The sequence below is a fragment of the Hypomesus transpacificus genome, unplaced genomic scaffold (assembly GCF_021917145.1).
Source record: "Hypomesus transpacificus isolate Combined female unplaced genomic scaffold, fHypTra1 scaffold_64, whole genome shotgun sequence".
Taxonomy (NCBI): domain Eukaryota; kingdom Metazoa; phylum Chordata; class Actinopteri; order Osmeriformes; family Osmeridae; genus Hypomesus; species Hypomesus transpacificus.
In genome coordinates, this window is record NW_025814036.1 from 1,334,270 (window position 1) to 1,358,198 (window position 23,929).

The following is a 23,929-nucleotide window of genomic DNA, read 5'->3' on the forward strand; positions in this document are numbered from 1 at the left end:
ACGTCAGGGAGGACTGCCTATCGTAGATACGAGCCTGCCGAAGATAGCCACCATCTCGGATTTCTTTCACCAAGCCTGTTTCATTCATCATTTGCCTGAGGAAGCGACCTCCGTTAGCCAGGCTAGTTTTGCCCGATCACTTGGTCAGGCTATATAAAGGTATCGGGGTCAAGTGACTTTTGTGCATTGACAAGTGAAACGTAAATATTCTTGTCCAAATGACAAGTGCCTCAAAAAGTTAATGTCAAGCCCTGTAATCCAGTGAACAGAGATATATGATGACCTGATCGAAACTCCAAGTGTATTATACCCGGGAGAAGTTCGTCTTTTGCAACCGACATGCGAAGTTGAGCCAGCTTGACAATCGTGTGACGTAAGGTGAAAATTGGTCAGGCCGATCAGGTCCAAGTTCCTTCACTTTGATCTTTTCTTGAACATTTCTTTTTTCAAAGGGCGTATTTTTAAGCGACTTGACTGAATTGCAAGTTTCCATCATGACGTTAGCTAGCTAGCTAGCTTTATAACGTTAGAGCTATGGTAGCTACAAGTTCTGTTATGAGAGAACACCATGACAACGTAAATAAACAACTTCTTTAATGTGTTGAGTGATGTGATTGGATGTGATGGACATAACGGGCCCTATCATAATGTATTTTAAAAGCCCTCAGTAAATCAGCAGTTTGGGGCACAGGTGTTCTGCGCCCCGGCGAGGTCCTATCTCTTGCATTGAGAGGAGCGAACTACGCATGTACAACTTATAACGACATTCAATGGGGCTCCTCGGAAATACGTAGCCTATTAGCTAACTTTAGACAATGTAGATTATTTTTCTTCAAATTGTTTTTGCAGATTCAATATTCTATTAGCTATATAATATTGACTTTACTCATTAGATGTGTTTTTCTTTCTTTTTAAGTCTTATTAAATTAAGTTTCAGGTTGGAATGTGATGCAGCAGTGGTGGGGCGGCGCCCTAGCGCCCTCTATGAGCCGGTCGCTGCTGCTCCTCTGGCAATGCTATTTGGTGTTTTAAAATTGTCCCACCAGCTAGCTGTTCAGCCAGGTCTCACCCAGAATCGCCGGTCTATGTTTGGTTTAAACCGTCTTCTCTGCCTTGTCCCCCCTATCATAGCCCAATACATAAAATGACACATTTTCCGACTTTACAGAGCCGTTTATAACTCCTCCCCGACTGCTAGCGGCAACTCTCGCTGGTCATTTCATGCAGCTGCAGGCGATGTGGAACGCACCTATTGATTTACGGAGAGCTAGATTGGCTTTGCAAAAAATATCTTTGATATGGAGCGTTCTATTAACGGAATGACGCATTTTAAATATCGCTCGATCACGTGAATTTGATTGTGGGAAGCCGAAATCGTGATTGTGATTAAAATTTGATTAATAGTGCAGCCCTACGGTTAACCATCAAATCCTGCTCTCCAGACTTTCGGAGATGGGCATCACTGGCACTGCACATGAGTGGATCTCATCCTATCTGTCGGGAAGATCCTACCAGGTCTCCTGGGGAGGCAAAGTGTCGGGCCAGCTCTCCACTGTTGTCCCACAGGGCTCCGTCCTTGGACCCCTACTCTTCTCCCTGTACACCACCTAGCTTGGACCAATCATCACCTCCCATGGCTTCTCCTACCACTGCTACGCTGAAAACACGCAGCTGTACCTGTGGTTCCCCCCAACTGATCCGGAGATCTTAGCTAGGATCGAGGCCTGCCTCACAGACATCTCCGCCTGGATGACCAAGCACCACCTCCAGCTGAACCTCGCTAAAACAGAACTCTTCATCATGCCGGCCAAACCCTCCATGCGGCAGCCCGCCTGGTCTTCAATCTGCCTAGACGCTCCAATGTTACCCTGCTCCTCATTTCCCTCCACTGGCTTCCCATCACGGCCCGTATCAGATTCAAAACCCTGGAACTGACCTTCCGAGCGGTGAGCAGGACTGCACCCGACTACATCAAGTCTATGGTCCAGCCTTACACCCCCACCCGTCACCTACGGTCTTTTTCTGATAACCGCCTGGTGGTCCCACCGCTCAAGAGCGCCCGGTCCCAACACAAGCTCTTCTCCTGTCTGGCCCCCCAATGGTGGAATCAACTCCCCACCTCCATCAGAGACCACTGACTGTCTCCCCACCTTCAAGAAAAGGCTCAAGACGCACTTGTTCCGGGAGTACAACGGTACTTAGGAATGATTGGCTGGACCTGATGTTTCCTCCAGGATCACAATTACCCCTTTTCCACCGTCGCATTTTGGGTGCCGGTTCGGAGCCGGTGCCTAATCGCGAACCAGTTATTCCTCTTTCGACAGACTGGGAACCGGAAAAGTGGTTTGTACGTGGTTCGTACGTGGTTCGCAACGAGCACCACTTCGGAGCTGGTCTAGTTTACGAACCAACAAAGAACCGCTTGGGGCGGGGTTACCGTGACCAACAAAGAACCGCTTGGGGCGGGGTTACCGTGACCAACAAAACGCTTTGGCCGCCATTGCTCTAAGTTTTTACAATTCATATTTCAGCTAAACGGTACTTGTAAATAAGAATCTGAATGAAAATGTATCGAGAAGTGGGCAGTGTAGTTGCTGAAAATGTGCTTATTTTATTGATGAAACTGCTCATTTGTAAATTTGCTCCGACTTACTACGACTCCAACGAAACGTCTGCCATTGTTGATGTTGTGTTTGTGTTTGGCGCTACCGCGCTAGTGTTGCTGGGAAATATGATACGTATACAGTGATGTAATGACGTGGCTCTGTGGTGGCTCTCGCCCATGGAAAAGCAAAACGGTTCTTAGTAAGCTCCGTTATTGAACCAGCTCCGAACTGGCTCTAGCACCAGCTCCGAACTAGCTCCCGGTTCACTTTGGTGGAAAGGGGGTAAATGACTCTTATTGAGAGACTTGTAGCTCTTGTTGGTTAGTTGTAACTGACTTAAAACTACTGTACTTAATGTGTAATATATTTTTGCTGCTTGCTTTTTTCCACAGGTACACCCTTGCACTTTTTTGAGGTTCATGTTGTTAAATTGTTTAATTGTAACTTGTTCAACTAAATGCTCTTATGGTTCTTCCCTTTGGGACTTATTTAGTTTTCACCGTGTATGCTTCATGTTTTTCGCTACCTGCAATGTTTGGGGCTATCTCGTTGTTATGATCAGTGACCTATGCACTTTTGTAAAGCTCTCTTTTGGAAGTCGCTTTGGATAAACGTGTCTGCTAAATGCATAAATGAAATAAAGGTGTAGAGTTGGTGGGTTCAAAAAAGACTCCAAGTCTGTCTCAATTTTTGGGGATATTTCAGCCTCAAAAAAAGGTGAGATATTGTTTCAGTATTCTGTTTACAAAATGTAAAGGAGGAGTCAATGCTGGCAAACTTAGCAACAAGGTAATTCGTAGGGTATATGTTGTGTAAAATTTTGAGGTGTACTTCTTAAGCTTTGTTAGAAACACAGTACTAAAATGGTAGAAGCCAATCCTAATAAATGTTCTCAATTTTAGATCTCCACAGAAACTTGCCTCTTGGCACCACTGCAGTTTTTCTCAGAAAAATTTGGCAAATATGCTTATTGTTACACTTTATATGTGTTAATTCAATTCTATCCAATGATAGTAAAGGCTGTGATATACCGTGTACACCCTAACTTAAGTGATTTTGTATAAGTAAAATTAAACCATTTGGGATTGCACGAGTTAAAGAATTAAATTCTCTGAAAGGAATTGGAAAACTGTGAACATTCATAAACTGTTCATAGGAAAGCATATCACCAGATTCATCGAAAAGATTAAGAATGTGATTTAAACCTCTTTGAAACCAGACAGAAATAAATAAGGATTTTTTCCTAATAAGTATGTTAAAACTGTTCCATAGGAAAGTTTTATGCGGACAAACATTGTGGACAAAATCAAGCTTCCAAGCTAGAAGGGCCTGTTGATGGAACTTTGATAAATTAATTGGCAATTTATTTGGCAAAAAAGTAATTTTAAAATAAAAGAAAGACCTCCACTTTTGTAAAAAAAAATGATTTGGGATAAAATACCAAATTGACTCACGGTTTTTAAGGCGTCTTTTTAACCAAAAACCAAACAAACTTTAACGGTATTCACCGTGTCAATGAAATCTAGGACTTCCAGACCACCTTCTACTTTACTTTTGGAAAGTACATTTTTCTTTAGCTTGTGTGAATTATTTTTCCAAATAAAATCCAGAAAAATTATATATACGTCAGTGGCTGTTTAGTCATTTACAAATTAAGATAAAGATGGACACATGAAACGAGATAGACCCTTTGCTTTAGAGAGGAGAACTCTGCCCAAAATAGACAGATCCCTCTGAAGCCAGATGTTAAAAATAGTTTGTCTTCTTTAGTCTACTTGAAAAATGTTGATGTTGTCTAGCAATAAGATTTATAGTTATAAATATACCCAGATATTTAACGGAATCCTTAACTGGGATATTTCCAATTACACTATCATCACAACCATGCAGAGATTTCACAATTGGACATTTTCAATTTAAAACCTGACCAAAATTGGTCTATCAAGTTAACAGAGTTACATAACTGTTTCTTGTTCTTTAAAAAAATGGTAGTGTCATCAGCCAATTGGGATATTTTTTACTCCTTACCAAATATTTAGATTCCTTCGAAATGTTTGTCAGATATGATTCTAAGCGATAATAATTCAGTGATTAGGATAAATATGAAAGGGGAGATAGGGCACCCCTGCCTGCCCCCTCTATTAATTTGAAATATTTTAGAGGTATTGAGATGAATTATAACTGAGCTATTAATATCTTTATAGAACATACTGACAATGTCTACCAAAGCCAAACGCTTTAAGGGACTGGAAAAAAAAGTTGTGCTGAATTGTGTCAAAGGCCTTGTAAAAGTCTAGAAACAAAATAAGTGCCTCACACTTAATTGCATCTGAATAATCCAACAAATCTAAGATGAGTCTGATATTACAGCTAATATGTTGATTTTTCATGAATCTAGTTTGAGTTTCAGCTATAAAAGTCAAGCCCTTTAGTAAGTCTCTTTGAGTAAACTAAAGCCAACATCTTATAATCTATTGTTAAGAGAGTGATAGGACACCAATTATCAATTAATAGTGTCTTTGTCGGGTTTGGGGATAAGACAAATAATGCCTTGCTTCATTGTAGCTGTCGTCTCCTTGTGACTGATATTCTTTGTATACACATAAAGAGTTATGAAGAAGTTCCCCAAAATGTGTATAAAATTCAACAGATATGCCATCAATTCCTGGAGATTTGCCCGTCTTCATTGAAAAAAGTGCATCTTTAATTTCCTTAACTGACAGGTCAGATTCACACAATTATTTAAAGTCCTCATCAATTGAAGGGATGGTAGCTTAAATCTGTATAACATTTGGTGACAAAATTAGAAATTAACTTTGTATCTTTTTTGAACTCAGTCAATATTGAGGGCAGATACATTTTATATTTTAAAATGTATTTTCTCAAGAGCAAAAAAGTAATTTATTTTCCCCTTCCAGCCATTTGGCTCTTGACCTAATGAACGCTCCTTTTGCCAAGTCTAAATAAATTTGGTCCAGCTGTAGCTGGATTCTCCTAATTTCGAGTTCTTCCTCCAAATCAATGTTCAAATTTGTCAGTAAAAGGTCAAGTTTGTGCATCAATTCAGCTTCTACCCTACTTTTATTTTATTTTTTATTTCCTGACTCCTTTTAAAAGCAACATATCTGACTTTGTATTTAAATAATTATTTTTGTCCTGTAGTTGTCGTTTAGGCCGTCATTGAGGAATCTTTCTGACAGATTTTTGATAGTCATGAAAGTAAGTAAGTAAGACTTTATTTATATAGCACATTTCATACAAGAATTGTAGCTCAAGGTGCTTTACATAAAATCAATAAAAAGTAAGTAATAATTAAAATAGCAACAATAATATAACTACTAAAAGTAGTAAAACCCTTCTGAAATTAAATTACTTAAATGCTTCGGTAAAAAGGTAGGTTTTAAGCTGTCTTTTAAAAATGTCTCGCGTGTTTGCTTCCCTAATATTTATGGGTAATTTGTTCCATAGTTTTGGGGTATAATTTGTAAATCGCTCTGGATAAGAGCGTCGGCTAAATGACTAAATGTAATGTAATAATTAGCAAAGGCCGAATCACCAATCTTCTTATGACTGCTTCTGGTGACCTCTAATAGGCCTGCATTTGATGATCGCAGTGTTCTAGCTGGTGTGTAGTTTATAAGGGAGTTAGCAATGTACCTAGGTCCTTGTAGAGCTTTGTATGTGAGGAAAAGGACCTTTAAGTCAACTCTGAAGGTAACAGGTAGCCAGTGTAAAGAAGCTAGGACAGGACTAATGTGTTCTCTCCTTTTAGTGTTTTGGTTAATAATCTAGCTGCAGAATTTTGAATGAGCTGTAGTCTTTCAGTGGTTTTCTTGGGAAGACCAGTGAAAAGTGCGTTACAGTAGTCCAGCCGGCTGGATATAAAAGCATGAATTAACTTCTCTGCATCATTTTGGTTTATGAATGGTCGTACCTTTGCTATATTCCTCAGGTGAAAGAAAGCTGTTTTGGTCACTTTATTTATGTGAGAGTTAGAATTCAAATCTGAGTCCAGGATTACACCGAGACTCGTCACCCCTGGTTTAAGACAGGGGGGTTAAGCCTCCTAGATTCTTAGTAAGCATCTCTCTTTTGGATTTGGGGCCACATAGTAGGACGTCGGTTTTGTCTTCATTTAATTTAAGAAAGTTATCAATCATCCATTTGTTTATTGCCAACAGGCAGTTGGTAATGGCATTGATGACTGTTTCATCGTTGGGTTCAGTGGATATACAGTGCCCTCCAAAAGTATTGGAACAGTGAGGCCAATTCCTTTATTTTTGCTGTAGACTGAAAACATTTGGGCTTGACATCAAACGATGAATGTGAAACCAGAGATCAACGTTTCAGCTTTTATTTCCAGGTATTTACATCAGGATCTGATGCACAAATTAGAAAATATCACCTTTTTGTTCGAACCCACCCATTTGTCACGTGAGCAAAAGTATTGGAACATATGACTGACAGGTGTGTTTTGTTGCCCAGGTGTGTCCTATTACATACATTATTCAATCAATAAATACCACTGAATGTCTACACTCAGGTTCAGATTGGGTAAGATAGGTTTTGTCTATGCAGACTGTATTCAGAGGTGAAAACAACATGAAAACCGGAGCGCTGTCTTTGGGTGAAAAACAAGCAATTGTGAGTCTTAGAGAAGATGGAAAATCAATCAGAGCCATTGCAGAAACATTGGCCATAGCCAGTACAACCATTTGGAATGTCCTGAAGAAGAAGAAAACTACTGGTGTACTAAGTAACAGACGTCGAACAGGTAGACCAAGGAAAACATCAGCAGTTGATGACAGAAACATTGTGAGAGCTGTAAAGAAAGACCCTAAAACAACTGTTAGTGAGATCAGCAACAACCTCCAGATGGCAGGAGTGAAGGTATCACTATCTACTGTTCGCAGAAGACTTCATGAACAAAAGTACAAGGGCTACACCAGAAGATGCAAACCACTCATTAGCAAGAAGAATAGGAAGGCCAGGCTGGAATTTGCCAAAAAGTACAGAGATGAACCTCAAAAATTCTGGGACAAAGTTTTATGGACTGATGAGACAAAGATTAACTTTTACCAAAGTGATGGAAAGGCTAAAGTTTGGAGAAAGAAAGGAACTGCTCATGATCCCAAACACACAAGCTCATCTGTGAAACACGGTGGAGGTAATGTCATGGCTTGGGCTTGCATGGCTTCTTCTAGGACGGGCTCATTAATCTTCATTGAGGATGTAACACATGATGGCAGCAGCAAAATGAACTCGGAAGTCTACAGAAACATTTTGTCTGCCAATTTAAGGAAAGATGCAACCAAACTGATTGACAGAGCCTTCATCATGCAGCAAGATAACGACCCAAAACACACTGCCAAAACAACAAAGGAGTTCATCAGGGGCAAGAAATGGAAGGTATTAGACTGGCCAAGTCAATCTCCAGACTTAAACCCTATAGAGCATGCATTTTACCTGCTTAAGAGGAGACTGAAGGGAGGAACCCCACAAAACAAACAACAACTGAAAGAGGCTGCAGTGAAAGCCTGGGAAAGCAACAAAAAGGAATAATGCAAAAGTTTGGTGACGTCAATGGGTCACAGACTTGCTGCAGTTATTGAAAGCAAAGGATTTGCAACTAAATATTAAGTCTTATTCACTTAAATATGTTTTAAGTATATCTGTTCCAATACTTTTGCTCACATGACAAATGGGTGGATTCAAACAAAATGTGATATTTTCTTAGTTGTGCATCAGATCCTGATGTAAATACCTGGAAATAAAAGCTGAAACGTTGATCTCTGGTCTCACGTTCATTATTTGATGTCAAGCCCAAATGTTTTCAGTCTACAGCAAAAATAAAGGAATTCGCCTCACTGTTCCAATACTTTTGGAGGGCACTGTATATAGTTGTGTGTCATCCGCATAGCTATGGAAATCTATGTTATGTTCTCTGATTATGTCGCCGAGTGATAACATATAAAGAGAAAAAAGTAATGGACCTAAGCAGCTTCCTTGAGCAACTCCGTAGCAGTTCTCATATTTCTTGGACCTATGGTCTCCTAAACTAACATAAAACTTGCTTCCTGTGATATATGATTTTATCCAGTTCAATACAGTATCCGTGAACCCAATAAGCTTTTCCAGTCTCTTGATTAGGATTTCGTGATCAATGGTATCAAATGCTGCACTGAGATCTAGCAGGATAAGGATAGAGACTTTATTTGCATCAGAGTTTAGTCTGAGGTCGCTAATTATTTTGGTGAGAGCAGTTTCAGTACTGTGATATTTCCTGAAACCTGATTGCGAGACTTCCAGAATATTATTTTCTTCAAGAAAATAACTTAATTGGATTAAAACTATCTTTTCCAGTACTTTGCTAATAAATGGAAGGTTTGATATTGGTTGTAATTTGCAAGTAGACTGTTATCCAATAAAGGGATCATCATTCAAAAGAGAGTTGTTAAGTTTCCAATACCTACGAAAACCAGAGATCTCCTTTGTAGCACTTAACTTCAACATAATTAACTTATGGTCAGTTAATAGGGCATAAAGATGATTAACTTCTTTCACAAATTGAAAGAAAGATGAAGAAAAAAAAACTAAAACAATTCTAGACTTTAAAAGTAAGTTTTCTGTTACACCAAGCGAAGTCTTTGGTACTGGGATTGAATTAAACGCCATGCATCAGTCATGGAAAGGTCAGAGCAGAGAAACAACACAAGGTTATTGCTCCATAAAGATTGGTTCAGTCTAGGGGGTCTCTATCTCGTCATCAGGATCATTAAAGTCCCCACAAAAAAACAAAAGAACCCTGGTACTAATTATTCAGATCTTTCAATTTGGGAGCTATTTCATGAAATAAGACATTGCACAGGAATTTTGAAGGGCAGTTGCTCTGGCCTGAAAAAAAGAGCCTGTCTACAAATGATAATAATTCATGTAATGCATTACTTCCATCATTTATTCTTATTGTTAAATCAAAATGTTATAAACTAACCATCAGCAGACATGTAGCTTAGTTTCTAAAACTGGTTGTTCCCATCCTTGATTGTGATTGGCTATATCGCATTCCATGCCATTGTAAAATCCAGCAGAACCTTACAGGTTGTCCTCATAACATTATTTAACATTCCATATTACTGTGCATCGAATATTTCAAATTGAAAAAGACGGCAAAGATGTCCATCTGGCTGTTGCGTGGCAACGATTTATGTAGGAACTATACTTTGTATTAGCGGAAGAATGACGGTTTATTATGAAACTATTTAGTTTCTAATTGTTTTTATTGATGAAACCATATCAAATATTTGTAGTAACAGTTTTAGAAAAGCACTCCGCTTCCCGTCGTGCCTAACAACTCCCCTTACCTGTTCTAAAATCAGCGCAAAACACGGCCTCTTGCTTAATTGCTTAATTTCCTACCAAAAAATTTGCACATTTCCATCTGATTATTTAGGTTAAACGTGGCAAACTGAGCCTGGATTTATGAAGACTGTAATTGATTTCATAAAAATGTATGATGATTGTTCGTTTGTTATACATTTCTACAACTTAAAACTCACCTTTCCTGACAACGTCAAAGCAGTTTTTTATTGACACAGAATAAAACAACCGTGACCGTCTCTTAAGTGCAAGAAAATGCAGGCTCAGGTGGCGGTCGCGTGCAGTACCGCAGAGTAAACAGAGTAGGGGGCATACCCCCTCCCCCTTATGACTTCCACTCTTGTTGCCCATGGGCTTATCGATTGGAAGTGAATAAGGCTACTTTATGAAAAGTTTCGGGTGGGGTTTTTTAAATCTAGGTCTACATGAAATTCTGCAGCTGTTTATATTCACTATTATTTATTTATTTATTTTCCTCGGAGGGGCAATTTGACTCGAGGAGGGCAAATGGGCAGTTGCCCGGGCAACTTTAGCCAGAGTGTGTGCACGTCCCTGATCCCTAAGACCTCTAACATTTAAAGACATGACATTGGTAACCCATCCTTTTACAGTCCCTTAAGTACTAGGTTTTTACTTAGAGAGGACACTGACTGTCTCCCCACCTTCAAGAAAAGGCTCAAGACGCACTTGTTCCTGGAGTACAACGGCACTTAGGAATGCTTGGCTGGACCTGTTGTTAGTTTCTTCCAGGATCACAATGACTCTTATTGAGTGACTTGTTGCTCTTGTAGGTTAGTTATAATGAAGTTAAGTCTTGTACTCGCTATGAAATAATTTACTATTGATTGTTCTTCTACAGGTACAGTCCTGCACTTTTTTGTGGTTCATGTTGTTTTAATTTGTAACTTGTATAACTGCATGCTCTTATGGGTCTTCCCTTTTGGCACTTGCTTAGTTTTTTCACAATGTATGCTTCATGTTTTGGCTGCTTGCAATGTTTGGGACTACCTCGTTGTTATGATCAGTGACCTATGCTCTTTTGTAAAACTCTCTCTTGGAAGTCGCTTTGGATAAAACCGTCTGCTAAATGCATAAATGTAAATGTTGAGAGGGTATGTTTTGTGTATTATTGGGTATTACCGATTGGTACAAAGGTGGTAAATACAGAGATAATTCCAAGTATTTACCCATTAACTAAATACTAATGTGCTGGTTATTACTGGGTAATTTTCACTGGTCATTATTAGGTAAAGACAGAAAACAAAACTTAGTATTTACCTGGAAACGTATAAATATTACTATTTAAATACCGCTGGTAGTTTCTTTTTTTTTTTTCACAAAATAATATATAAAAAAACATAATACAAAAACAATGAGTAAAACAGGTGCAGGACGAGGGAAGAAGCATGAGACGCTTATACGAGGCCCTCCTCCTCTAAACTAAACAAAATGTACAGTAAATAAAAAGTGCTTAAGCAAACTAATACATAGAAAATGAATGAATACAATGAGAATAATCAAGTAATTAAGTAAATAGAATGGTTTGGATTACCAATGATAAAAAAGTAAAGTATTACATAGTAAGTTGGTAACAACAGGAGATGGTAAATATAATGTGTTATTGGGTAAATACCACTGCTACTAAGTAGTTAAAGACGGCCAAGCTCCAGCAGGATTACTAAGAACAAATTCTACTATTACCCTGCAGTTACCTAAGGTTTATGTCGGTAACAGTCCACGTCTAATTAGAATATAAGATAGTACTTTCCAATAAAATACCTTTTCAGACACATTTATCATTTATGTAAGTTGAAAAACTTACATTAATCCAAATGTGCTAGGACCGCCACTGACTATCATGGAAAATCTTCTTGGATACTGGGTAAGTTCTTGTGCATGTTTGGACTATTTACTCACTAAGTAAGCTGAAACTGTACTTTAAAAGGAAGCTGTGTTTGGTACCATGGTATTACCAGGCTTTTACCATATCCATGGTAACCGAATATTACTTTGTCAACCTTACCCTTATTATGAACTTGTGATATACGTTCCACAGTGATACCAGGTAACACGACTATTTACTCTGTAAGTAAGCTGAAACTGTACTGTAAAAGGAAGCTGTGTTTGTTTCCATGGTGTTACCAGGCTTTTACCATATCCTTTGTAACCGAATATTACTTGTGTCAACGTTACCCTTATAATTAACTTGTAATATATGTTCCACAGTGATTCCAGGTAACACATGACTATTTACTACTATGTTTAGTAAGCTAAAACTGTAGTGTAAAAGGAAGCTGTGTTTGTTTCCATGGTGTTACCAGGCTCTTACCATATCCCTTTCAACTGTTCATTCCCTTTTCCATGCAATAAAAACAAACTTGGATTATGTTACTAAGAAAAACATGACACGTCACTCTGTAAATTGTAACATTCTTTTAAATTAAAGCACTGTTTCCATGGCATTACATGAACAAATACAAAGATTATATCTATACAAAGCTCTGTATATTTTTTTTATTTTTTTTTATTCAAATAACTTTGTACCATAGCAGTACCATGTCAATATGAGTTTGGCCCCTATGGTTCGTCTTTCTACAGCTCCTATAGCTTTCTACAGCTCCTGTAACATAAAACATAGTCTACAAATATCTAAAATTCTACCTATTGGAAGTAATATGTTATAATACAGAATAATCGATTGGCATATTGATCTGAGTGTATCCTGTGGTCTTGAGTCATGTTTGGGCCCTACCTTGTATATATGACTTTATATTTACGTTATATTTAAGCATAGGTCACTGATCATAACAACGAGGTGGTCCCAAACATTGCTAAACATCCTCATCCCCCCAAAATCCCCTCATCCTCTGCCAGGAACCTTGGGGTTACCATGGATGACGAGCTCTCCCTCACGGCCCACATTGCTGCGGTCTCCCGGTCGTGTAGATTCACCCTCTACAACATCCGGAAGATCAGGAGATACATGTCTGAGCACTCCACCCAGCTGCTTGTCCAAGCACTTGTCCTCTCCAAGTTGGACTACTGCAACTTGCTGCTCGCCGGTCTCCCATCATGCGCAACCCGCCCTCTTCAGAGGATTCAGAACGCAGCGGCCCGTCTGGTCTACAATCTACCCAGACGCTCCCACGTTACCCCGCTCCTCATCTCCCTCCACTGGCTACCCATAACGGCCCGCATCAGATTCAAGACCCTGGTACTGACCTTCCGAGCAGTGAACGGGACTGCGCCCGACTACATTAAGTCTCTCCTGCAGCCTTACACCCCCACCCGCCACCTACGGTCTTCTTCAGACAACCGCCTGGTGGTCCCACCTCTCAAGACTGCCCGGTCCCAGCACAAGCTCTTCTCCTGCCTGGCACCCCAGTGGTGGAATCAACTCCCCACCTCCATCAGAGACACGGACTGTCTCTCCACCTTCAAGAGAAGGCTCAAGACACACTTGTTCCGGGAGTACAATGGTACTTAGGAATGGTTTGCTGAACCCAACGCTAGTTTCCTCAAGGTTCACAATGACTCTTGCTTAGACTGTTGCTCTTGTTGGTTAGTGGTAGCTGATTTAAACTGTTGTATTCTTTTTCTAGTTAATCCTATTTTTATTGCTTTCCTACAGGTACACCTGCACTTAGAGATTAATGTTGTGTAATTTTTAACTTGTTTAACTACATGCTCTTATGGTTTCTTCCCTTTAGCACTTATTTTTTGGTTGTTCACAATATGTACTTCTTGTTTTTGACTACCCGCAATGCTGTGGGGCTATCTTGTTGTTATTATCAGTGACCTATGCACTTTGTGAAGCTGTCTCTTGGAAGTCGCTTTGGATAAAAGCGTCTGCTAAATGAATAAATGTAAATGTAAATGTAAACAGCCAAAACATGAAGCATACATTGTGAAAACTAAACAAGTGCCAAAGGGAAGACCCATAAGAGCATGCAGTTACAAATTAAAACAACATGAACCCCAAAAAATGCAAGACTGTACCTGTAGAAGAACAATCAACAGTAAAATATTTTACAGCGAGTACAAGAGTTAACTTCGTTATAAGTAACTTACAAGAGCAACAAGTCTCTCAATAAGAGTCATTGTGATCTTGGAGGAAACTAACATCAGGTCCAGCCAAGCATTCCTAAGTGCCGTTGTTCTCCCGGAACAAGTGTGTCTTGAGCCTTTTCTTGAAGGTGGGGAGACAGTCAGTGTACTTGATGGAGGTGGGGAGCTGGTTCCACCATTGGGGGGCCAAGCAGTAGAAAAGCTTGTGTTGGGACTGGGCGGTCTTGAGCGGTGGGACCACCAGGCAGTTGTCTGAAGAGGACCATAGGTGACGGGTGGGGGTGTAAGGCTGCAGGAGAGACTTGATGTAGTTGGGTGCAGTCCCGTTCACTGCTCGGAAGGTCAGTACCAGGGTCTTGAATCTGATACAGGCGTTGATGGGTAGCCAGTGGAGAGAGATAAGGAGCGGGGTAACATGGGAGCGTCTGAGTAGATTGTAGACCAGGCGGGCCGCTGCGTTCTGAATCCTCTGAACAGGGCGGGTTGCACATGCTGGGAGACCAGTGAACAGCGAGTTGCAGTAGTCCAACTTGGAGAGGACCAGTGCTTGGACTAGCAGCTGGGTGGAGTGCTCAAAGAGGTATCTCCTGATCTTCCGGATGTTGTAGAGGGTGAATCTACACGACCGGGAGACTGCAGCAATGTGGGCCGTGAGGGAGAGCTCGTCATCCATGGTAACCCCAAGGTTCCTGGCAGAGGATGAAGGGGTCAGCGTCGCAGATCCCAGGGTGATTGACAGATCATGGGAGATGGAGGGACCTCATTTGTTTAAACGGACTGAGGAAACCTTATTTAACCTTATCTATATTTAGCCCTATAGCCTATTTCTAAAAACCAAGTGAAAGGAATACTATATAGTGACAGCATACATTTCCGTAACGTTTGCATCATGTCTCTGATTCTTGTACCCCGTTCTGCCACTGAATGGGGTACAATGCCTTAGCTCACACGCTCGCAACCATATAAATCTATGCTCGGGACCGGTTGTCGCAAAGTATGACGTGTACAGCTAGGTGCAAGTGTGCACGAGGTCTCGGAGCTAGGGAAAAAAAGAGCCACTGTTTAAAGCTAGACCGGAAGAGTCGGAAGTGGAAAGTTGGCGCGGTTCAGTTTTGCGCTGTCGCTTGCCTCATTGCGCCACTGAGCACTTTTCATAGATATGAATGGGGACGCCATCTTGGAAGACAGAAGTAGCTGTCTCTAGTTATATTAACTCTATGCGCATAGCCTACAAAAAAAATATTCGACCTGGCAGAACAGATTGCCTGCATTTTCGCAGTGACATGACACCAAAAATTGTAAGACCCATCCAATCTTAATTTAAGACAATTAAATACTTTTAAGGCCTTATTTTTAGGAAAAGTGATTTAAGACCGCGGCCACCCTGACATACTGTATACAACCACAAACCCATTGATCACACACACAGGCAAACCCATTGTTCTCAAACCTATACAGACACATTTAGACAACTGTTGAAGGACAGTGGATCTGTGATGTGGTATTAAGTCACTTTAGAGCAGAGTCATGGGTTTGATGAGGATCCTGGTCTTACCACAGCTACAGGGGATCACACTGTGAGAAACCAATTAGAGCCAAATACGGCCATCCAGCCTCATCTCCCCTGGTCTTGAATTTGTCAGCTTATTTTCACACCATGAACACGTCACTGGCCCTAGAGCCACAGAAGCCTATGCTTCTCCTTCCATCTTTTCACCCCTCACAATCTACAATCGTCCTGCACCCCCAACCCACTATTACCCAAACCCACAGACTGGGGTAAAAAGTTTGTGATTTCTCATCTTTACATTTCCCTTTGTGTAGAACGGAACTCCAGCTAGATCACCACCTTAGCAGAGAGAGAGCTGGATTTGAGGGGATTCACCTCACTCTTACCAAGCTGACTCTCAGTAGAGGCAACATAGGAAGGAGACTAGTGGTGTATATTGTACAAGAAGAAAGTAAAGATAGGAGACTAGGGCAGTAGGCTAAATTAGGGGGAGGAGACAAGGAGGGGGGGCACACAGATTTACTGAAGAATTATTGCTCACACATCTCTAGCCACAGCCAATCACAAATACTTCCATCCCCCAATCCAAGGAGAGCTTTGTCTCCAATCCATGTGCAGCTCCCTAATGTGTTTTTGATTGGGCTGTTTTTAATTAATTACCAGACTGCACTTTAGCCGTTTTGGCTCTGCTTCTCTGCCCTTATACTGACATAGATTTCTAAAATGGGGAATTATTTAAGTAGATTAGTACAGTTCGCCTGCCAGCTATAAATTCTTCTGCATGTCTCAGTCTAAGCCATGTTTGTACTGTACGTGTGTGATTGAATGAGAACAAAGCACAGTACAGCACAACACACCAAAGATAGATTAGTGCACAGCAGAAACAAAGATCAGAACACAACAGAGCAGAAGACAGTAGAGTACAGCCGAGCACAGACAGTGTAAAGTTTCAGTTGCCAACAACATACTTCAGCTCTCTCTACTAGCAGCTATGAAAAGCAATCAGAGCTTGGAGCTCTCTCCTGGTCTAACCTGTAGTTTAATTACACCTCTCGTAGCAAGTGTGTGTGTGTGTGCGTGGGGGGGGGGTCTTTAGCCACAGCTATTCAGTCTGACTAGGCCTAGTGAAAGCCTTTGGGGGAGCACAGCACGTCTCCGCATAATGATACTGTCCCTAACAGCAGGTTAAAGTAGTCACAATGTCTTTCCTCTCCCAGAGAGAGAACTGTGTTCTCCGGTTTGACATACAGTACAGGTTCCATACACTGGAAAGAAAACCTAATGAGAACACATTGAGTTATCATATCCTAATAGAAATGTTGTCATGCGTTACCACTAGTGTTGTCACAATACCAAAATTTGAACTTAGGTACTGATACCTAGTGTATACTAATACTAATTGAGTATTTGACAATAATTTAGTCTTTAATTTTCAATTGGAACTTTTTACAATGTGTATAGAAATAAGCATAAATAAAATGGTTCGACCAGGTGGTTGATACCCGGAACCCCTGTGCTCTCAGTGTAAGAGATGTAAAGATTAAACTTGTTATACAGAATGATAACCGTAAAAAACAATGAGTTAAAACAACTTTTATAGGTGCGTTTCTTAGGAGTAAATATTGGTGCTTAACTGAGATGAGTAGCGAAATAACACTGACTAGCCTGCTTATTGTACACAGGGATGGATTAACCAACGGCCCTTCCGGGCCCAGGCCCAGGGGCCCATGAGCTCAGGGGGCCCATAACCCAGAGTCTCTGTGTGACGTCGCTGTTATTAACTTGATATGTATTGTATTGATATGATGATATGACACAATGCGCCATAGCCGGTATATGCTAGGCTTAAGTCATTAATGTCTTTAACAGGGCCCCAAAAGTCCTACTGATTAAACAAAAAAATAGTCTAAACATTCACTTTGAAGATGTCACAAGAAAGAAACCATCATGATACCTTTCAAGTGAGTGTTTATCCCCTCAGTTTATCTCTAGGTCTTTAGAGGGGCTGAGTACTCCATGCAATATGGGCCCTTCAACTTTGTAGGGAGGAATCCAAAAAGCAAGTGCAAAACAATAGCATTAGAGCTGTGTCTAAGCAGCCCCAACACACACTATTTATTGAAGATATAATATTGTTAAGCCTATGATGTTCATTTTTCAAGAAAGAGAGAGGGTTGTGTGGGCTACAAATGTACACTCAAGGGTTACAACTATCAAGTATTTTTGGAATATAAACGTCATTTATTTTGTTTATTACTCGAGTACTTTTGCGTTTTTAAACAACAATAGCAATATTATTCCTGACAAAATAAAAATAAATTAATGTTTTGCCAATGTTTTTTTTTGTTGATGGAGGGGGGGGGGCTTGAAACATCCAGGCCCAGGGGCCCGTGGTTTCTTAATCCGTCCATGATTGTACTGTGTGCAATATGCTAGTTTTGTGCCTGCAAAAAAACTTAAGCTTGTTAAAGGCAACACACATACAATAATAATATTAATAACAATACACTTTTAAACAGAAATGACCGTCCAAACAAGAGAATGCTCCTGTAGAGCTAGGCATTAGGTTAGTACACTAGATGCATTAGCTGTGTTTCAGACTCTGAAAACGGCGACACAAGAATTAGCTTACATCTAACGATTGAGCAATAAAACCTCTGGGGGGGGGGGGGGGGAACATTATATAGTACTTACGAGTACTATAGAGTATTTGATTGCAAATTAACCAACAAGCAACAAGAAATGTAGCCTAACTAATGATGGAAAGTACTATAAGCTAACACATGCAATGGTATAAATCACATTTGGCTGTAAGGATGAAATCTCTTAACAGGTAGACCGGACAGAGGCACGACGATTAGAAAAAGATTGAGTCGGGTTTTATTAGCAACGACGTCGGATCATGTCACCAATCCACAACAGAGTGGCTAGTGTGAAGGAATAATAACATACTGCTAATCAATGCTGTTATACCAATCACTACCTCGTATATGTATGTATACCCATATGTCACGTAATGCTTAATACTAAAACATGTATCCAATTATAATCAATTGAATTAATAAAGAACTAATGAGATCATGCAACAGGATGCCTTCTGTGCAAGTGAGGTCGGGCTGAGACAAATCTGTGCAGCAAAGTTTGTGCGTCAACGTAACTCTGGTGTGTGCAAACATGCCAAGGTCAGACAGGACGAAAGCTTGAGACGCTCAGAGACTGGTGCAAGCACAATAGGGCCTCTCAGCTCTTGGGAGTAAAGGTGTCAACTTGGGAGATAAGTTACATTTACATTTATTCATTTAGCAGACGCTTTTATCCAAAGCGACTTCCAAGAGAGAGCTTTACAAAGTGCATAGGTCACTGATAATAACAACAACATAGCCCCACAGCATTGCGGGTAGTCAAAAACAAGAAGTACATATTGTGAACAACCAAAAAAATAGTGCTAAAGTTGATTCTGGGACTGTAACTCTTCTCCGTTTAAGGACGGCTTAGACCAGCTGGTCTGACCACCTTTGGATATATTCTGTTCTGAGGCCCCCTTCCCCTTGGAGACCCTACCCCACCTTCCCCCATGCATCATCGACCCTGCCCCACCTTTCCCCATACATCATCGACCCTGGCCTGGTCTGCCTCACCCCTTCTCCTGGAGACACGACCCCCCCCTTCCTTGGAGGCGCAGCTCCCATCTCCCTGTACGCCATCAGGACCTTGGGGCGATTTACTCCCTTCCCTGGAGCCCCCCCCCCTTCGCTTGGATTACCTCAGACCTGTGGGTCTTGTCTGCCCCCCTCCCTGAGTAGACCTGTGGGTCTTCTTCGCCCCCCTCCCTCTCCGAACATCATCAGATCCTTGGACTGCCCACCTTGTGCCACCCCAACACCCTGGACATTTAATTGGACTATCACATCCCCACCCTATGGTCTTCTGACTAATCACCCATCAAAGGCACTCCCTCTCTGGGGGTTACAAGATCCGTCTCCCGAGGACAGGGAGTCAGAACTTGGTATGGGCAGAACTTTCTCTAATCTCTGTCACGACCACTTTTCTCAACGAAGGGCCTTCGTTTGTTCTATTCTGAGACTCTGTTTCTGTGAGACTGCTGTTGCATCATCTGATTCATTGTATTAGACTACGAACATCCTGGCGTGTTGTTTTCATTGTGTATCTTGTGATTGCACCATTACTTACAATAAACTACAAGTAACCTGGTCCGATATTTAACCTTGTATTATTCTCCACTACCCAGTTACACATTCCTTAACAATAGCATGAGTGAGAAACATGTCTCTCAGATGGACATTATATACATGAGCTGGGCCATACAAATATAGTTACCACCAAAACATGTCCTTAAACAGTACACATTCCACGACTTAATGCCCAGGGAAAACAACACACAGGTGGTTTGGTCATCACCAGGCCCAAACGTAATACGCAGATTTTTTTTGGCATTTTTCTGCGGTTATTCAGACTGAAAATCTGCGGAAATCTGCGGAATTCCTCAGGAATCTCTTCCTGTTCTTATGTCGGAGCAACCGAAAAATGTTCCACAACAGTTTGACGCGAATATGGTCGATTGAATGTTGACAGACTTTGCAAAAAAGTATTGATCCATCCTCATAAAGATTGGCTGAAAACTCCCTGGCCCTGTCTCGCTGTAATTTTGGTCGATAAATGTTTCCTTTTCAATTCTTAGCATTTTTGGCTAACATTTCAATAATAGAGACGTAATATGAGTTGAAAAGTGTATTTACATTTTGCCTCAGACCAATGAATTCTACTTGAAAATCTGCGGGTTTTTGTCGGAATTCTGCGCCTGCGTATTCCGTTTGGGCCTGGTCATCACTCATTGTTTGTACTATTTTTTGCATGTTGCTCTTTCCAAAGGTGAAAGTAGCACATTCTCCAATCTATATGTGTATTGTCAGATGGCTCACTGCGTGACCTAGCAAGAGACAACCTCACATGTGTATAGAAAATCTGCATATCAATAGCTAACCTAGCAACAGGAGAAAACCTAATGTTTTCGCGCGAAAGGGGGAACAGGGGAACTGAATTCTCCGAACACCTACCGCATGTAGCAGAGCAGAGGGTGACATCACACGCATGTCCGCTTTTCTTAAAGACACTAGCCTACAACTTAAATCGCTGAGGTTCAACTGCCTGTTTCAGCGCTTAAAAGCACAGTTTTTTCTTTATGCCAGTATCGTACCGTTTCTAAAAAGCTATACCTGTATACCGTGCAACACTAGTTATAACTTAAATGTGTTCTTTATTGTAAACAATTTTGTTGTTGTTTAATCTCAATAATCTACATTTTAGCCCTGTAGACATTTAAGGAAAGCACAAACACCCACCCACACAGACACAAACACACAAAGACACACACAGGACAGAGATGAGAAACACAAGCTGCTGTGTGTTTATGGCTACTATAACTTGTGCCTGTTCAGTTTCAGAGACCTGTCAAACAAGAATCCAGTATTTAATTCTGGGATGTTTTACTTCTTATTTACCCACTTTTACTGGTTACACACTAGAAATTGCACTACATCATTGCTCAAAACAAGTCTATCAATATCATACACAGCCTGCAAGTAATCCAAAGGATGAAAGAGAATGGAGAGGAAGTTTGAATGAAGAATGCTGCATTTGTACTGCACACAGGAAGATTGCTTCTAATGTGATGGCAGCACAGTTCATGCATCTCTAGTTTCTCAGTCCACAGAGGAGGAGGACAGACAGAGGAGTCAGACAGAGAAGACCCTTTCGTTTTCACTCTTCCTTTTTCTCGCCTCTCTTTCTCTCGCCTCTCTCTCGCTCTCCTTTGACTTTGATTGTTCTCTTTTACCCTCTCCTCCCTCCCCACTCTTGTGTCACTACTGCTCTACACACCACATAGCCTTGGGCACTATGGCACACTGTGCCATCGCCCATGATAACGACACTTGTGTCAACATTTAATTTTAGCCCTCTTGCGGGTTGCCTTTGACTCAATCTACGCAGGGTCTTCTATCTAGTTTCATTTGCTAGTTTCATGTAGGGGAATTAAAAAATAACTACAATTAACAGTAAAATTATTATCATGCTATAACCTATTTCTAAATCTTTGTAAAAAAACATTTATTAGCTGTAATGACTAATGCTGCAAGTTAGTATAACTATATTGGCATGGAAATTGGGCTTGAAACTATTCAATGGCATGGGATATCCAACCAGCAACTGCTGACTAGCCTTTACACTGATACATATGCTAGTCCACAGACAGACCGGACCAGACCGTGGTTGAAAACCTCCTTGTGTGACATCCGAGAGTTCAAAGAGTGCCCCATTGAGATTTAAAAACGTTTATAAATCAAAATATATATATTTAGACCTCAGTGTGTAGATGCACTGTGGAGAAACTGCTTAAAATAGGCTCCTGTAAGTAAAATAATTTGACTAGACTACCAAACACCAATCCCTTGACGTTGGGTGGAAAGGTCAACACCAGGGCCGTACGCAGGGCCCAAAAAATACTGAGGTCATGAGTCAGAACTTCTAGGCGGGCTCGTGGGGCATGCTCCCCCGGAATTTTTTTTAATTACATTATTTAAATATGGCCATTTTCTCTTATTGAGTCTTAAGGAGCAAAAACATCATCATTATGACTTTTGAGTATGGGGCGGTGTGGAGCTTTTGAAATTTTGAGGTAAACATGGGGCATTCTGAGGCTTTTTGAAGGACCTTTATGGGACTCATGAAGTAAGGGCAAGTTACCACAATTTTTTTTAAATTATTATTATATGGCAACGACGGTACAAGCGTTCTGATTGGATAATGGGTAGTCACCCCAGCCGCGTATTGCCCTCCTCGCCGGTCAATACGGATCCGTATTGCCCTCTGACGTCAGCTTAAAAATGAGCGATATCGAGAGTCAGCTGCTGAGTTTTACTATCCAGATGATGCTGAAAAGCTTTGTCATCGAAAGTGATGATGAAGACCAGACTCTTTGAATCACTTGTGTCGTTATTTTGTGATGAAATTAAAGCAATTTTAGCAGAACCATGTTGTCCGCTTTCTATCAAAAGTAATGAGTTGCTTGGCAACACATGAAACACACCGTGAGAAGACTTGAGAGCTAGCTACAATTAGCCTAAAGGTACCATTTATTTTCGTTTACAAAATGAAAAGAATCTAAAATTGCCATATAATAAACTACTTACTAACCTCGACCGTTCGGTCATGCCGGGAAATACTGTATCAAACTGAGGCTGGAACGTATCGACCGAGCGATAGCGAGTCAGTTTGATATTTCCCAATTGCCACTGAATTTCATTTTCAATCAGTCACATCAATGACATATCAATCGCAAAATGAATGTTGATTCAACCGGTGGAAATTGATTGACAACCGGTACTGACGGAGTTAACCAAACTTTGATTTGATGTTTCCTTATCTGAGTAGTACGCTGCTGCAATACAAATATTTCCACATGAAAATGAATCTTTCTTCTCACAGTCATCTGCCACTTAAACTTCTCTTAACCTACCTACATGTTTAGTTTGCTGCGCTCCTCTTCCAGTGACTGTAACTAACATAGGCTATTCACTAACAGTAGCGGTATGTCTATGGCGGTAACATCAGCGTCCGACTTGTGTTTGGTGGTTACCATAACGACAGTACGTTTTGTTGATGACGCGCAGCACGTATGTCCAAACTCTTGAGCTACTCGGCTCTTCAAGTATAAAATCACGTTACGGTTTGTGGGAGACCAAGATCATCGTCCTGCAGTCAGTTTCACGTGTACTTTGTTTTGAGTTCATATACCACGATTTAAGCAAAAAAATAAACAGAAATACGAAAAAAAATACCGAGGACACGACCTCGGTGTCCTCAATGGTAGTTACGGCCCTGGTCAACACTATAAATCATGTAATATAGATCAGAAAGCCTTCTCGTCGCGCTGAGACATCCAGTTTGCCGTTGCACAGTTTACAATAGAAATTAGAATATGGCTTGTGATGACCGCGCCGCATCTGTCTGCAGATATACAAAAACACCAACTGTGTTTCCTTTCCTAAACAAGTGTACAATGTAGATTTAATATGGGTGGCATCTCTTCAAATGTCACTTGTAAGAACCAATGTCCGCAGCGCTAAACGGGCTGGTTTACCCTATGTGCAAGTATTCTTCGTAAGGAATATGGTAATCAATGGAGCAGTAGTGACGAATGAAAACGGGCTACGACAGCTGTCCGAGGGAGGGCTATTTCGCATGCTTGTAGTAGCCCATGCTGGTTTTGAATGATGTTTGTGTAATAAAATGCCTAATGCTATGATCGTTCGCTAAGCACAAAATTAATGCAATTTTCTAGCAATGCAGT

The 23,929-nt window shown here is 40.8% G+C and overlaps 1 protein-coding gene across 1 annotated transcript in view; it reads right to left on the reverse strand.

Moving 5' to 3' along the window:
• Positions 1-23,929, reverse strand: part of rlim (ring finger protein, LIM domain interacting) — a 226,983-nt gene that overhangs the window by 202,546 nt on the left and 508 nt on the right. The gene's annotated exons all lie outside the window — the stretch shown is intronic.